This window comes from Ptychodera flava, chromosome 9 (genome assembly GCF_041260155.1).
Source record: "Ptychodera flava strain L36383 chromosome 9, AS_Pfla_20210202, whole genome shotgun sequence".
In the NCBI taxonomy this organism is placed as follows: domain Eukaryota; kingdom Metazoa; phylum Hemichordata; class Enteropneusta; family Ptychoderidae; genus Ptychodera; species Ptychodera flava.
This window is the reverse complement of record NC_091936.1, coordinates 7,886,574-7,901,218: the sequence shown is the minus strand read 5'-3', so window position 1 is coordinate 7,901,218 and position 14,645 is coordinate 7,886,574. Positions and strand designations below refer to the sequence as shown.

At 42.6% G+C, this 14,645-nt stretch overlaps 1 long non-coding RNA gene across 1 annotated transcript in view; it reads right to left on the bottom strand.

Moving 5' to 3' along the window:
• Positions 1–1,865: 1,865 nt before the first annotated feature.
• The window catches only part of LOC139139579 (uncharacterized), a 78,035-nt gene continuing 65,255 nt past the window's right edge, over positions 1,866–14,645 (bottom strand). Inside the window, exon 3 of the long non-coding RNA XR_011553816.1 lies at positions 1,866–2,949. This is a non-coding gene — a long non-coding RNA (uncharacterized lncRNA). The remainder of the gene's footprint in view (positions 2,950–14,645) is intronic.

Genomic DNA, 14,645 nt, shown 5'->3' with positions numbered 1-14,645 from the left:
TTTCACATCTGAATTGCAGCAATAGTTTTTAGATTACCATTTCACATATGAATTGCAGCAATAGTTTTTAGATTACCATTTCACATCTGAATTGCAGCAATAGTTTTTAGATTACCATTTCACATCTGAATTGCAGCAATAGTTTTTAGATTACCATTTCACATCTGAATTGCAGCAATAGTTTTTAGATTACCATTTCACATCTGAATTGCAGCAATAGTTTTTAGATTACCATTTCACATATGAATTGCAGCAATAGTTTTTAGATTACCATTTCACATCTGAATTGCAGCAATAGTTTTTAGATTACCATTTCACATCTGAATTGCAGCAATAGTTTTTAGATTACCATTTCACATATGAATTGCAGCAATAGTTTTTAGATTACCATTTCACATATGAATTGCAGCAATAGCTTTTAGATTACCATTTCACATATGAATTGCAGCAATAGTTTTTAGATTACCATTTCACATATGAATTGCAGCAATAGTTTTTAGATTACCATTTCACATATGAATTGCAGCAATAGTTTTTAGATTACCATTTCACATCTGAATTGCAGCAATAGTTTTTAGATTACCATTTCACATCTGAATTGCAGCAATAGTTTTTAGATTACCATTTCACATCTGAATTGCAGCAATAGTTTTTAGATTACCATTTCACATCTGAATTGCAGCAATAGTTTTTAGATTACCATTTCACATATGAATTGCAGCAATAGTTTTTAGATTACCATTTCACATATGAATTGCAGCAATAGTTTTTAGATTACCATTTCACATATGAATTGCAGCAATAGTTTTTAGATTACCATTTCACATATGAATTGCAGCAATAGTTTTTAGATTACCATTTCACATCTGAATTGCAGCAATAGTTTTTACATTACCATTTCACATCTGAATTGCAGCAATAGTTCTTAGATTTACCATTTCACATCTGAATTGCAGCAATAGTTTTTAGATTACCATTTCACATCTGAATTGCAGCAATAGTTCTTAGATTTACCATTTCACATCTGAATTGCAGCAATAGTTTTTAGATTACCATTTCACATCTGAATTGCAGCAATAGTTTTTAGATTACCATTTCACATATGAATTGCAGCAATAGTTTTAGATTACCATTTCACATCTGAATTGCAGCAATAGTTTTTAGATTACCATTTCACATCTGAATTGCAGCAATAGTTTTTAGATTACCATTTCACATCTGAATTGCAGCAATAGTTTTTAGATTACCATTTCACATCTGAATTGCAGCAATAGTTTTTAGATTACCATTTCACATCTGAATTGCAGCAATAGTTCTTAGATTACCATTTCACATATGAATTGCAGCAATAGTTTTTAGATTACCATTTCACATATGAATTGCAGCAATAGTTTTTAGATTACCATTTCACATATGAATTGCAGCAATAGTTTTTAGATTACCATTTCACATCTGAATTGCAGCAATAGTTTTTAGATTACCATTTCACATCTGAATTGCAGCAATAGTTCTTAGATTACCATTTCACATCTGAATTGCAGCAATAGTTTTTAGATTACCATTTCACATCTGAATTGCAGCAATATTCTTAGATTTACCATTTCACATCTGAATTGCAGCAATAGTTTTTAGATTACCATTTCACATCTGAATTGCAGCAATAGTTTTTAGATTACCATTTCACATATGAATTGCAGCAATAGTTCTTAGATTACCATTTCACATCTGAATTGCAGCAATAGTTTTTTAGATTACCATTTCACATCTGAATTGCAGCAATAGTTTTTAGATTACCATTTCACATCTGAATTGCAGCAATAGTTTTTAGATTACCATTTCACATCTGAATTCCACACAGTGTCACTGTTGTGCTTTATTCACAATGAAAGAAATTTGACGAGCTGGTTTTTACAAAATATTATAACCACCTTAATTTTGTTGATATAGATTATATAATAGAACCGCAAAATCAGTGATACTGCTGTTATCTTCATTCTAGTAAAATAAACTTGGTGAGTCATCAAGATTGAAGACTAAAGCTGAAATATTCTGAGAGAAAGCTACAAGTACATATGGAAGTTGAAATCCAATAAATTGTACTTGACAGAGATAATAAAGTAGCAGTTCTCTGTAGCAGTTGTCAAATTACAAGGTCAAATTTGGATAAAATCTGCTAAATACTCAGTGAAACAGAACCAAACGTTTTTGACATAAATTCTATAATGGACAGTGCTGTCTTCTGCTCCACTGTCTTGAGTTACATTAGGTGATGGTGTATCAGCCAATCAAATCAAATCAAATCAAATCACTATTCTCAACATGAATAATCTGAAAATGTCAGAAACACGCTGCATCTGTTTTGTGCTGTCTTGTGCAGAGTCTAAGTTTTTCAAAAGATTACAGGAGACTTTACAATCAATATTATCAAATTTCACTGAATGCTAAGGACTGTCCAAAACTGAAAATATTTCTTTATAGGAAAGAAAAATGCTCATTACATTGAGCACGGTATAAAACATAATACCTTATTATTGAACAGATAATTTCAATATTTTAAGTGACAAAGTGTCTTATAGCAAGATGTGCTATCTTCGATAAAGTATTGACCCTGAAATGATATATGATTGTCTGTGTCACTATGCTCTCTGAGGACAGATTACAATGTCACTATCAATGTGTCTATAGGTGAAATATTTCTCTCAGAGTTCAGGTTTGTAAATTGACTTTCAGAATCTTTTGAGCAAACTGTGATGTTCTGTTGCTCCTCTTTTGAAGTCCTTTGGGCTACAACAGATACAAGACTTCATCAGCATACAGTGTGGTTAAGCCATTGAGATTCATAGAGCAAAACACTGATTTTGGATTCTGGTATTATATAAACTTTGCTGATTTGCTGATTTACCATGTCACTACCAGTCAATGGCTGTGCTGCCTGTCACAGTGTTGTGTCTGTAAACAATAGACATGATATGTTTATGATAATGAATATTTGGTTACTTGCATACTGCAAGGAAATGATAAGATATACATGTACACTGCCATATATAAAAACTTAACAGACATATCATCAAACAAACTTGTTTGAAAGATTTTGCATACAGTCAAAAGAATTATGGTTGAACAATAATAAAAAAAAACAAAAAGCAAAAAAATCAACAAAATCAAAAAAAATATTTTATTTGATTTTGTGTGACTGCTAAAAAATCTGGGCAGCTTTGTACAACATTAAATGTTTCTAAACGTGAAATATTTCCTGTGTTCGAAGTAAACATTTTGAGAAATGACTTGACTGTTGAAGACCAGGAGATGGTTTCCCTCTTGATGCTGAGACAGACTTTTGCAAGTACACTGTATATATGTGTGTGTGTGTGTATGGATATATATATATATATATATATATATATATATATATATATATATATATATATATTATATATATATATATATATATATATAAATATGTATATATATATATATATATATATATATATGGTCCTCCCTGGAGTTCCAAGGAGTGCTGGGTGGTTCATTAATATTCATGAGCATTAATATTCATGAAAAACTGTAACATTTTATATGCTTGTATGTTTACTTTCTTAGGGCTTAATGTTGAAATAATAACATCCATTATATATATGTATATATATATATATATATATATATATATATATATATATATATATATATATATATATATATATATATATATAATATAAGAGAGAGAGAGAGAGAGAGAGAGAGAGAGGAGAGAGAGAGTAGATAGATAGATAGTTATATCACCAATTATATCGCAATAAGACACGCACAAAAGGTTGGCATATCACTGCAAGTGATTGTCTATTAGCTGTAAAGTAGCAGACAGATGGTGGGAGGGTAGGAGAGGTTCCGAATCTGACGCAGAAACTTGAAATTTTGACATCATACATAACATCATTGGTGTGACCCATTTGCTACAATTGTTTAGTAACCCCCTTGCTGTTTATTACTTTTTTACTCAATAAATCAATCATTAAATGTCAAATACTACAATTATCCTTGTCATGATTTTGTGAGAAAAAAAACAAGGATTCTTTCAGTGCGTAACATTTAGTGTTAAAAGGTGTGAGTGATAAGTTCAAGTAAAGTTATCATACAGGTATACCTATATGAATCAGAACAGAGCAAATAACAGCGCCAATCACAGAAGTGTCTTGCAGACTTCAGTACTCCTATAACTCCTACTGTCATTTTAGAATGAAGCTGTTCACTATATTAGACATGGGAACACCCATACATGTACTTGCTGGCCTACTCACCATCATGGTGTGAATTTGAAATATCAATGTCAGTAGTGAAGATCAATTTTTGAAGGTGATCATTTGGAAAATGGAGGAGCCTCTGCAAATTGCATTTCTGAACTAATCTAAAACACACCACTTCCAATGCAACCCTGGTTACTACAACACAGTTCCTTTGACAAATCTCATACATCCCTTCCAATACAAATGAGCTGGTTATTACAACACATCACTCCCCATACAATCCTGAGCTGGTTATTACAACACATCACTTCCCATACAATCCTGAGCTGGTTTTACAACACATCACTTCCCATACAATCCTGAGCTGGTTATTACAACACATCACTTCCCATACAACCCTGTTCCTCAAACAAAGTCAAATGACAACTAGGTAAACCATTTGGTGACATGGTATTATGAAACAGTTCAAGTCTTAACAGATTATCTTTTACCAGTACATCATTAACAGATTTTCATTTCAAACTTTGGTAATGCCATAGTACTGCTAGTGAGAATCGGTTAATTCTCACTGGTGAGCAGTAAGAATAACAAGAGATTCTCACAAAATGAAAGAAAGTGTCAATTTCTTGCTCCAGTCTCCCAATTTTCTGCTTAAGTGATTTTGGTACAGTCGCACATTAAGTCCACAAGACACGCTACAAACACACTGTTTACTTTTGTTTAGATATTACTTCAAGGTGACCATTAACTCTGCAGATGTGACAATTGTGACATGATTCAGCAGTTGATTGTGCAGCAACTCTTCACTAATTCCAATCAAAAGGCCATACATAAAAGCATTTGTAAACTGTACACACCTGACTTGAACACATAAAGGTGCAGAGCAAACTGAGTATGCAAATGTCATACCTGAATCTCAATTTAGTTTGACATGTGAAGTCATACTCAAACAGAATATTTATGTAATTCTGAAAGAGTAAACAAAATACTGATAAAAAGATAAGCAAGACATATTCTCCTTTTATGCTTCAGCAGTTCAGTGATGACTTTGTTAAAGCATGTTACTGAAGTAACTGAGACGTAATTTTACTTAACATCTCTGGTCCAACCAATATAGTGGATTGCCTAACATTCTATCCAGCATGCTGCATTTCTCACATTCTCTCCGTAAAGAAAACAAGTTAGCGGTGCGTTTTTTTGCATGACCTCTGGTGCATACAATTTACATATATGAACAAGTCATCGTTGATGACACAGTCCCCACTTGTTAATGCTGTGTTCGCGCTGCCCATTCGCCACGTTCGCAAATGCGAATTGAAATCAGCAGTGGCGAAGAAAAATTGATCCTAATTCGCCACAGTGGCGAATGTGATTTTTGTTGAAAAAATTCCGCAAAATAAGCAAAAACGTGGGGTTTTTTAGTCTTTTGTTGATCTGCGCTTCTCTTTCGGCGATTCGCGAAAAAACTATGTCTACTTCCGTATTGTTCTCTCCGACGTACGCAATTGCACTCGAGCCAAGTCTCGCGAGAGATTTGACGTCAATTTGTATAGTGTACAGCATGCACATATGCAGGCAGACGCAATCGAGCCCTAGTCTCGCGATAAATTTGACGTCATTTTGTCTAGTGTGCAGCAAGCAAAGCGAACACTCGCGAGAATTGAAACTTTTGCTACAGCAGACACATGCATTTTAATCGTGGTCACAAAGTTCGGTGTTGAAATTTATTTGCATCGTGGACTAGACGTTCCGTGTTGCGCATTTTAATCGAGGTCTTATTTTAATGGTGGTCGATTTGCATCGCGGTCCTCATGGTCCCCTATCGATGTTCATTAAAATCGCCATCCCAGCGACGCATTCCGTGTTGTTGTCAATTTGCATCGCGGTCTCGACGTTCCGTGTTGTTGTTCATCAGAGAGATTATAATCTATTACGTGTACGTCTGAAGGCACACAGTGGCGTACGCGTATCCATGCTCAGTTGTGATTTTTTGGGTTGATTTTGCCGTATTGTTTTTTCAGAAACATACTAAATTCGTCTAAGTTTTAAGAAACAATTAAAGCTCGTTATATTAAATTTACCGATTTTCTGTAATACAGTTATTTATGTGGTCACGGTCCCGCCACAGGAGGGACGACCGTGATGTGGTTTACGGAAATTTTTGTGACAGCTTCAGGTAAAAAGTTGAATTGGACAACATTTCATTTATGTCAGGAAATCATAGCACGTAGGCCTACGTCTTGTGCAGGCGAACTCTACGGAATTTTCTGATAGGCCTAATCAAAGATGTTTGCTAATTTACAATGATACTCATACTAGTACTTAACGAGATTTCCTGTCTAATTCCCGCAAATCACCAAGAAAATCTAAAAATTACTACACCGTAATTAAGACTACATGTGGAAGTGTCGTTTGATGACGTTCCGAACGTCTGTGCCACATTTACGCGACGTCTTGTATGACGTGACAAAGACGCTACGTGTACTGATGATGGAACGTAATTACGTGTAACCAAACTTCTATTTTAATCGCAGTCCGAACGTTCAGTGTTGCTGTCATGCTGTTGATTTGCATCGCGGTCCCAACCTTCCGTGTTGCAGTTCATTTTAATCGTGGTCTCAACGTTGCGTGCTGCTGTCGATTTGCATCGGGGTCGAGCCCTGCGTACGATGCTGTGTGTTCGCTACAGCTAATCGCCTCGCTCACTCGCTTTGTGGTGAGCGGGGCGATTAGCTGTAGCGGAACACACAGCATCGTACGCAGGGCTACATCGGGGTCCAGAATCAAGCAATTTCCAGTGTTAAAATGAAGACAATTGGATACAAGGTTGATGTGTTGATAGTTTATTCTTGTGCATGCAACCGACATTGGAGATTATAGCATTATAGAAAGCTTTGTTTTCGTAAAATGTGTGGCTAATAAAATTTGTCTGTGGCTAATAAAATTTGAAACTATTCGCCACAGTGGCTAACAGCTTTCCAAACCCAGCGCTAACACAGTAATGGGTGCTTTGATTACAGGTCCTCAGAGAGGATAGAGTCCTCTTCATTAGGTCTGTGATAAAATACTTTTGATTAACGCAAAGAAACGACACGGAGTCAAGTGTTTGGCCGAATCCGGGGTTATGTATGTACCGTCACGGTATTTGTGAGCTGCTACCCTGCAGCGAGGCACTTTTTTTTTTTTTTTTTTTTTTTTTTTTTTTTTTTTTTTTTTTTTTTTGCGGAGGTGGGTGGGAATTTTGCGATGTGAACTTGAGCGTGGCAGAGATTGAAATGGACGAAAATAGCTTTGAACACACTGATGTGCGCATGGATAATGACGTGGAAAGGGTGATGTAATTTGTTGAGATAACGGTAATCGAGGCGGTTGGTAGATTAGGTTACTCTCAAATGCATCTAGAAGTGTAAGGTAGGTGACGCATGGTGACCCATACATGTCAAGGTCTAAACCCTTCCCCCCGTGTCGCTCCAGACGTTAACAATGATTATAGCAAGCCATAATCACCCATTAACGCAAAGAAACGACACGGAGGCAAGTGTTTGGCCGAAATCCGGGGTTATGTATGTACCGTCACGGCGGGGGCGTCAAGGCGTCATGGCGGCCTGGACGGCGGTACCAGACTCCTGGCACCGTGCGTCAGGCAACGTGCTACCGGGCGCCCACTACAGGCCCATGACAGTACCCCCCAAATTACGGCCAAGTTGCGGACATGCATGGCCGCAGCGCGGCCGCAATGCAGTCCCCCCCCCCCCCCCCGTGGTGACCATGCGCCACTGGGAAACGTCTCCTTATACATGTTCATTGTTCCTACATTTCGTGTCTCTACAGTTTGTATAGTGATATTACAACGTTGGCATTGTCCACCGCGAACTGAGTCCTATATCGAATTGCTGGCGTGTCGCGAGTGCCTTCGGCACTACGTCAAGGGTCTCCCGCGGCGTCTTGATGTAGATCTGGTACGCGTCACTCCGCCATCTGCCAAGTGTCTTTATGAGCCAGTCAGGCAAGCCGGCTTCGGCAGCAGTTGTGGCTGCACCACTGCGGAAACTATGTGTCGCGTACATTTTAGCATCGGAAATCCCTGCCTGGGTAAGCAGTTCCCGCAGGCATAGGTTCAGTCTTTGTCGCGTGAGCCATGTGCCGTCCGCGAATTGGAACGCCGGTTCTTCAGGGCACATGTATCCGCGGTTCCCGGTATATTTCCAATAGGAGCGGACCGCACACACAGAGGTCCCGGTCGGAGCAATACGGATGGTGTGCCCACGCGCATACGGGTCAGTCTTCGATGACTTTATCCTGATTTCGATCACGTCCGTTAACACAATGTCCCGGGCGAGTAGTGTGGCGTTTACGTCGAATTCCGTAGGTGATCGAGCGGTGAACTCGCTTACCCTCAGAAAGCCATAGAATGCCAGCGTGAAGCTTGCCCATACCATGAGCTTGTCGTTGCTGCACATGTCGGCACGCTGACGCAGGCATTCCTTGAGGCGACGGAGCAGGTCAATGGTGATTGGTAGTCGTGGCCGGCGCACTTCTCCAATGCTTCTCCTGATCCCTTGCAGTGTTCGTTGCAGGAGAGCGTGCGTTGTTACGTCGTCGGCATACCCGCGCTCAACGTGGTGATGCATCACCCCGGCTAGGTACACCTTAATGGTTCGATATGCTAGTCCTCGATTTGCCAGGTTCGTAACGAAGAGTATGGCTGTCCTGATCGTGACAGGTAAGGTTGCTAGTCCGGTGTGATGAGCAGAAATCCAAGTAACACTTTTGTCCTACCTGGTATGTGCGTCGCGTGTTCCCGGCCACACTGTTATGGATGTAGGCAGTTGCTAGTTCCGTCAGTTGTTGTGTAGCAAGCGGGATGGACATAGTCGCGTTGGTACAGGTGTGTGGCCGGCATCCGCTTCGGGCACCAATGCTCGGAACCTCTCCATCTGTAAACGAGAAAGTGCATCAGCAATTGAGTTATCAATTCCACTGACGTGGGCGATCATGACATGGAAATTTCCTTTGGCTGCCTCATAAAAGATGCTCCTTACTAGTTGCATGATGTCAGGGCATCTCGTAGTGCCTTTTTTCCAGATGTGCACGACGGTTTGATTGTCACAATGAAACAGCACTCGGCGGCCATGCCAACGATGCCCCCAAATTGAACAAGCGACTAGTATTGGGTACTCTCCTTCCATTCGATTGAGGCTTGGAGAGAGTCAGGCCATGCAACGGTGAACCAATGCCCAGCGTGGTAGCCACCGGAGCCTACAGTGCCTGAGGCGTCGGTGTAGAGGTCAAGGTCGCGAGAGGGGGTCCACTTTGTATCGAGGAATGAGGCCGTGCCGTTCCATGTCGGTAGGAAGTCGCACCACCATTTCGCGTCAAGGCGGAAAGCGTCAGATAGTGTGATCGTGTCGCGCAACTTGCGTACGGTTGTGCTTAAGTCAATCATGCGGCGGAGGAAGATGCGACGGCGGGGATGCACTTGCATGCAAAACTGAGGGTGCCGATGAGGGATAGCAACTCCCGTTTAGTGCATGAGTGTCGGTGGAGCCAAGTGGGAAGTGTTTGAAGCAGGTCCTGTAGCTTGTCGTCGGGTAAGCATAGTGTCATTGTAAGTGTGTCCAACGTGATGCCAAGGAACGTCATGGTGGGTGATGGGCCTTCGACTTTTTCTGGGGCGATGGGTATCGCGAGGTCGCGGCATGTGTTGAGCATGGTGTCGAGGAGGTACTGGCATTGCGGGGGAGTTGGGGGGGCCAGCGCCAAAGTAGTCGTCCAGGTAGTGCAGTAAGTCCTGAGTGTTGCTCTGTTTTGACGATCCAGAGGAGCGCTTCGGCCAGGCGGTTGAATAAGAACGGTGCAGAGCGAAGGCCAAAGGGGAGCACGCGATCGAAGAAGAACAGCCCTTGCCATTTAAAGCCGAGGAGGTGCCAGTCCGCCTTCCGTACCGGGCACAGTCGGAACGCGTGCTTAATGTCCACTTTTGTGATGAGTGCACCTTGGCCAAGTCTCTGTAATATCGCGACGGCATCGTCAACGCGGGAGTAGGTGAGGGTGTAGTCTTCCTTGTTGATGTAGTGGTTGACACTATCGTTTCGTGGTTGGGATAGGTCCATTATTATGCGGTGGCCGCCTGATTTTTTAGGCCGAAGTCCAAGCGAGTTTACGACGAAGTTTGGCAGAGGTGGCACGGCGAACGGGCCAATTGTGTGGCCGAGGCGCAGTTCTTTTGTTATGGCGGTGGTGACGGCATCCGGATCGGTCATTGCGGACTGGGCGTTGCGAGTGTAGCGTGGTGCGCGGTTCCCACCGAAGCCGATGTCGGCACCATGAGTGAGGTCGTGGATGAGGCTGGCTGTGAATTGTTTGTGCGGGTGGTCGTGCAGGGCAGCTGAGAGCTTAGTTAGGTTGATTGGCGTTGTCGGCTGTAGCGTGGCGATTGTCGCTGGGTGGACGGTCGCTCCCTCGAAAGGGCTGGGGGGTCTCTGATTTGATGCGTTGGTGGTGTTGCTGAGCACCGTGTTCGGTCGAGTTACACACGGAGCACTTGTGTAGTCTGCCATAGTTGCAGGGTGTCTTGCATGTGCCTCGGTTGAAAGAACGACAAACCGGAGGTTGGTCAGACTGTTTCTTGTTCGCTGGGCTCTCCCAGTAGAACGGGTTGGTGGTGCTGCTGCGTCGGTTTGGGCAATCAGTCTTCAAATGACCATGTTGGCCACAGCCGAAGCAGGTAGGACGCAGTAGGTGTGGCTGGTTTTGGAAGTACTGGAAGTTGAGGTCTTGGTTTGGCTGGCTCCAGTTGGCCCTATCTGGGTAGCGGGAAGCGTTCAGGCGGAATTGTTTGTCATAGGCTAGCCAGGCCTCCGGCTTGTAGGCAGCAGCTTTGGAGGCGAGGAAGAACGAAGTAGTTGGCCATGGGGATCGCCAAATGTGGGTAGTAGAATGTACGATAGGAGGAGAAGACGAGGAAGCACTGTAACCAGGTGTCAAAGTCGTCGATGGCTTTCCGCTTCACCTCGGTTGTGAACGTGGCGACGCCACGGTTGTCTGGGTCAAAAGCTACTTGTGTCTTGGTAGCCTGGGATGAGTTGGGGGCTAGGGCATCAGGGTGCAAGTCACCAAATTCGATGAACTTACCGAGGTTAGCCAAGGCGTTGAGTGTTGACTGGTCGACGTACGGCAGGAGCAGGTCGGCTGGGGGTATTGCTGCTGAAGTATTGCCCGTTGGTCCGGCTCTAGGCGGTGGGCGCCATGGCGTTGCGTTGGGACCAGCTGGCTGGGCGAGTTGACTGTAGGGCGCGGCCATATTGCTCGTGTTGTTGTTATGAGGTGCGCCGCTAGCGGTGGAGTTATCCCGGATGTGCGCAGCGCCACCGCTGGTGGTCAAGGCTGGTGGGGTAGCTGTGATGGTGGGTTGGTAATCATTAACGTGATTAGCGGGATGATTACTTGGGTGGCCTTGGGTAGGTAGCGAGCTGGACGGAGCGGCGAGCGTCGCCGGCCCAGCGACGACGACTGAGGCAGGGATAGTGCACCAACGGCTGTATCAGTTGGCTGGACTTGCAAGTTGGGCGTCGGGATGGGCGCCGTTGCTGTGGCGTTGCTGGTATCTGGCTGCCGTAGTTCACGTCGGATTGTGTCAATGGCGCTTGCAATGCTGGTTTCTATCAGTTTGGCGATGTGGTCTGATATACTTGGGTCGGCTGCCGCTGCGGCTGTTGTCGGCATGTCGACGGCAGGGTTGGTTGGTGTGGTTTCCGTCGGTACTGGCTGGAGTAGGAATTTGTCGAGGTGCGCTGGGCGTCTCTTTGTCCTCGTCGATGTACGGGTGGCCGCCCGGCGTAGGCGCGGCCCTTGGTTTTCTTCGATTTTGGCATGGCGAATTTTGCGATGTGAACTTGAGCGTGGCAGAGATTGAAATGGACGAAAATTAGCTTTGAACACACTGATGTGCGCATGGATAATGACGTGGAAAGGGGTGATGTAATTTGTTGAGATAACGGTAATCGAGGCGGTGGTAGATTAGGTTACGTCTCAAATGCATCTAGAAGTGTAAGGTAGGTGACGCATGGTGACCCATACATGTCAAGGTCTAAACCCTTCCCCCTGTGTCCCTCCAGACGTTAACAATGATTATAGCAAAGCCATAATCACCAAATAAATTCGCTTGATACATGTCTGAGTGTGTAGTTCAGGAAATGAAAATATCGTAATAAAATGGCCACGTGGTGGCCATATTGGATCGAATCACAAAACAAATCAATGTGATATGTATGACACAGGTTAATGTCCTTGTACCAACTTGATTTAAAATCGGTTGAAATATGCCTGAGTTATGGCTTTGACTAGACTTGGTTCAAGTCGGTGAATTTTAAAAAAATAAAATCATTTATAATAGTTTCTCTTGCGTCTCTCCTATTTCGTACAAACCTATCCGGAATTTGGCAGCTCACGCCAGGTTTTCCCAGCGATTGAATGCGTCACGTTTGAGTCTGCGCAGTAGTGAGTTAGTTTCTGCCGGATTCACCGACTTGGACTTCTTGCAAAGTACAGGCGGTGAGACGGACTGTGTACACAGTGACGTAGAGCAAATACAAAATGATTGACAGCCCCCGCCGTTATTCTGGCCAATAAGAAGAACGCTGCTAATAAACCTCTGCATGCATTAAAAAGTTTGTTGTCATCTCCGTGCAAAGCTAGACATCGAGTACGTTTTATATCTGGGCAAAAAATAGCATCAAGTTCGTACATCCACCGCGTTTTACAACTGATCGGTCGACCACCGCTAATCATGCGAGATTACCAAAGAAAGCTTGTTGAGAGTTACATTGAGGGAAAAGATGTGTTCGTCTGCACACCAACCGGCAGCGGAAAATCACTGACATACGAAGTCGCTCCACATTGTTTTGATTTCCATCGCTTCGGGCACGTAAGAGAACAGGCTCCAACTGTAAGGACGGTGTCTTTTGCCATCCTTGAATAACCGGCACGATTTTCGCATTTTGTAACATGGGCCCCACAAACAACACATATTTTCACGCGTTTTCGGTGATAGAACAGAGGTCGTGCTGACTTTTGTGGGAGTGATCGCACTCGACATTTTGTCAACAACGCCATGTGAGTTTTATGCACGTCTCGTTTGGGTCAATTGGTAACTCCTCCCAATGTGTAAAATTTAGTGATGTCATCTTATGAATAATATATGAGTAAAGAAAACGTCATCTCATGAATAATTTATAGCAACGCAAACCCTGCAAGAAAGCCAAGTCTGTGATTCCGGGTGAAACTCCGCTGTATAGCGTTCACTCCACTCATCGCGTTCACCCTACTCATCGCGTCCACTCACGCGCGCGTTTCACATGAAAGCAAAATACAAATCATTGCGTTCACTCCACTCAAACATTCACAAATCACAGACTTGAACCAAGTCTAGGCTCTGTACATGAAAAAATCATAACAAAATGGCCGCACAGCAGCCATATTGGATCGTATCACAAAACAAATTAAGATGCATATGTATGACCTTGGTCAATCTCCTTGTACCAACTTTGAATAAATTTGCTTGATACATGTCTGAGTTATGGTTTGGACATGAAAAACGTAATAAACTGGCCACACGGCGGCCATATTGGATCGTATCACAAAACAAGTCAATGTGCATATGTATGACATTGGTCAATGTCCTTGTACCAACTTTGAATAAAATTGGTTGAGATATGCCTGAGTTATGGCTCCATACATGAAAAATTGTAACAAAATGGCCGCATGGTGGCCATATTGGATCATATCACAAAACAAATTGATGTGCATAGCTATGACATTGGTCAATGTCCTTGTACCAACTTTGAATAAAATCTGTACAAACATGCCTGAGTAATGGCTCTGTACATGAAAAAATCGTAATAAAATGGCTGCCTGGCGGCCATATTGGATCGTATCACAAAACAAATTGACGTGCATATGTATGAGATAGGTCAATGTCCTTGTACCAACTTTGAATAAAATCGGTTGAGATATGCCTGAGTTATGGCTCTGTACATGAAAACATCGTAACAAAATGGCCGCATGGCGGCCATATTGGATCGTATCACAAAAAGAATTGACGTGCATATCTATGACATTGGTCAATGTCCTTGTACCAACTTTGAATAAAATCAGTTGAAACATGCCTGAATTATGGCTCTGTACATGAAAAAATCGTAATAAAATGGCCGCCTGGCAGCCATATTGGATCGTATCACAAAACAAATCACGTGCATCTGTATGACATATGAAGTAATCCTTGTACCAAGTTTGAATGAAATTGCTTCAGGCATCTCTGAGATATCTGCGTGAACGGACGGACGGACGCACGGACGGACGCACGCACGGACGCACGCACACACGCACGGACATGACCAAACCTAT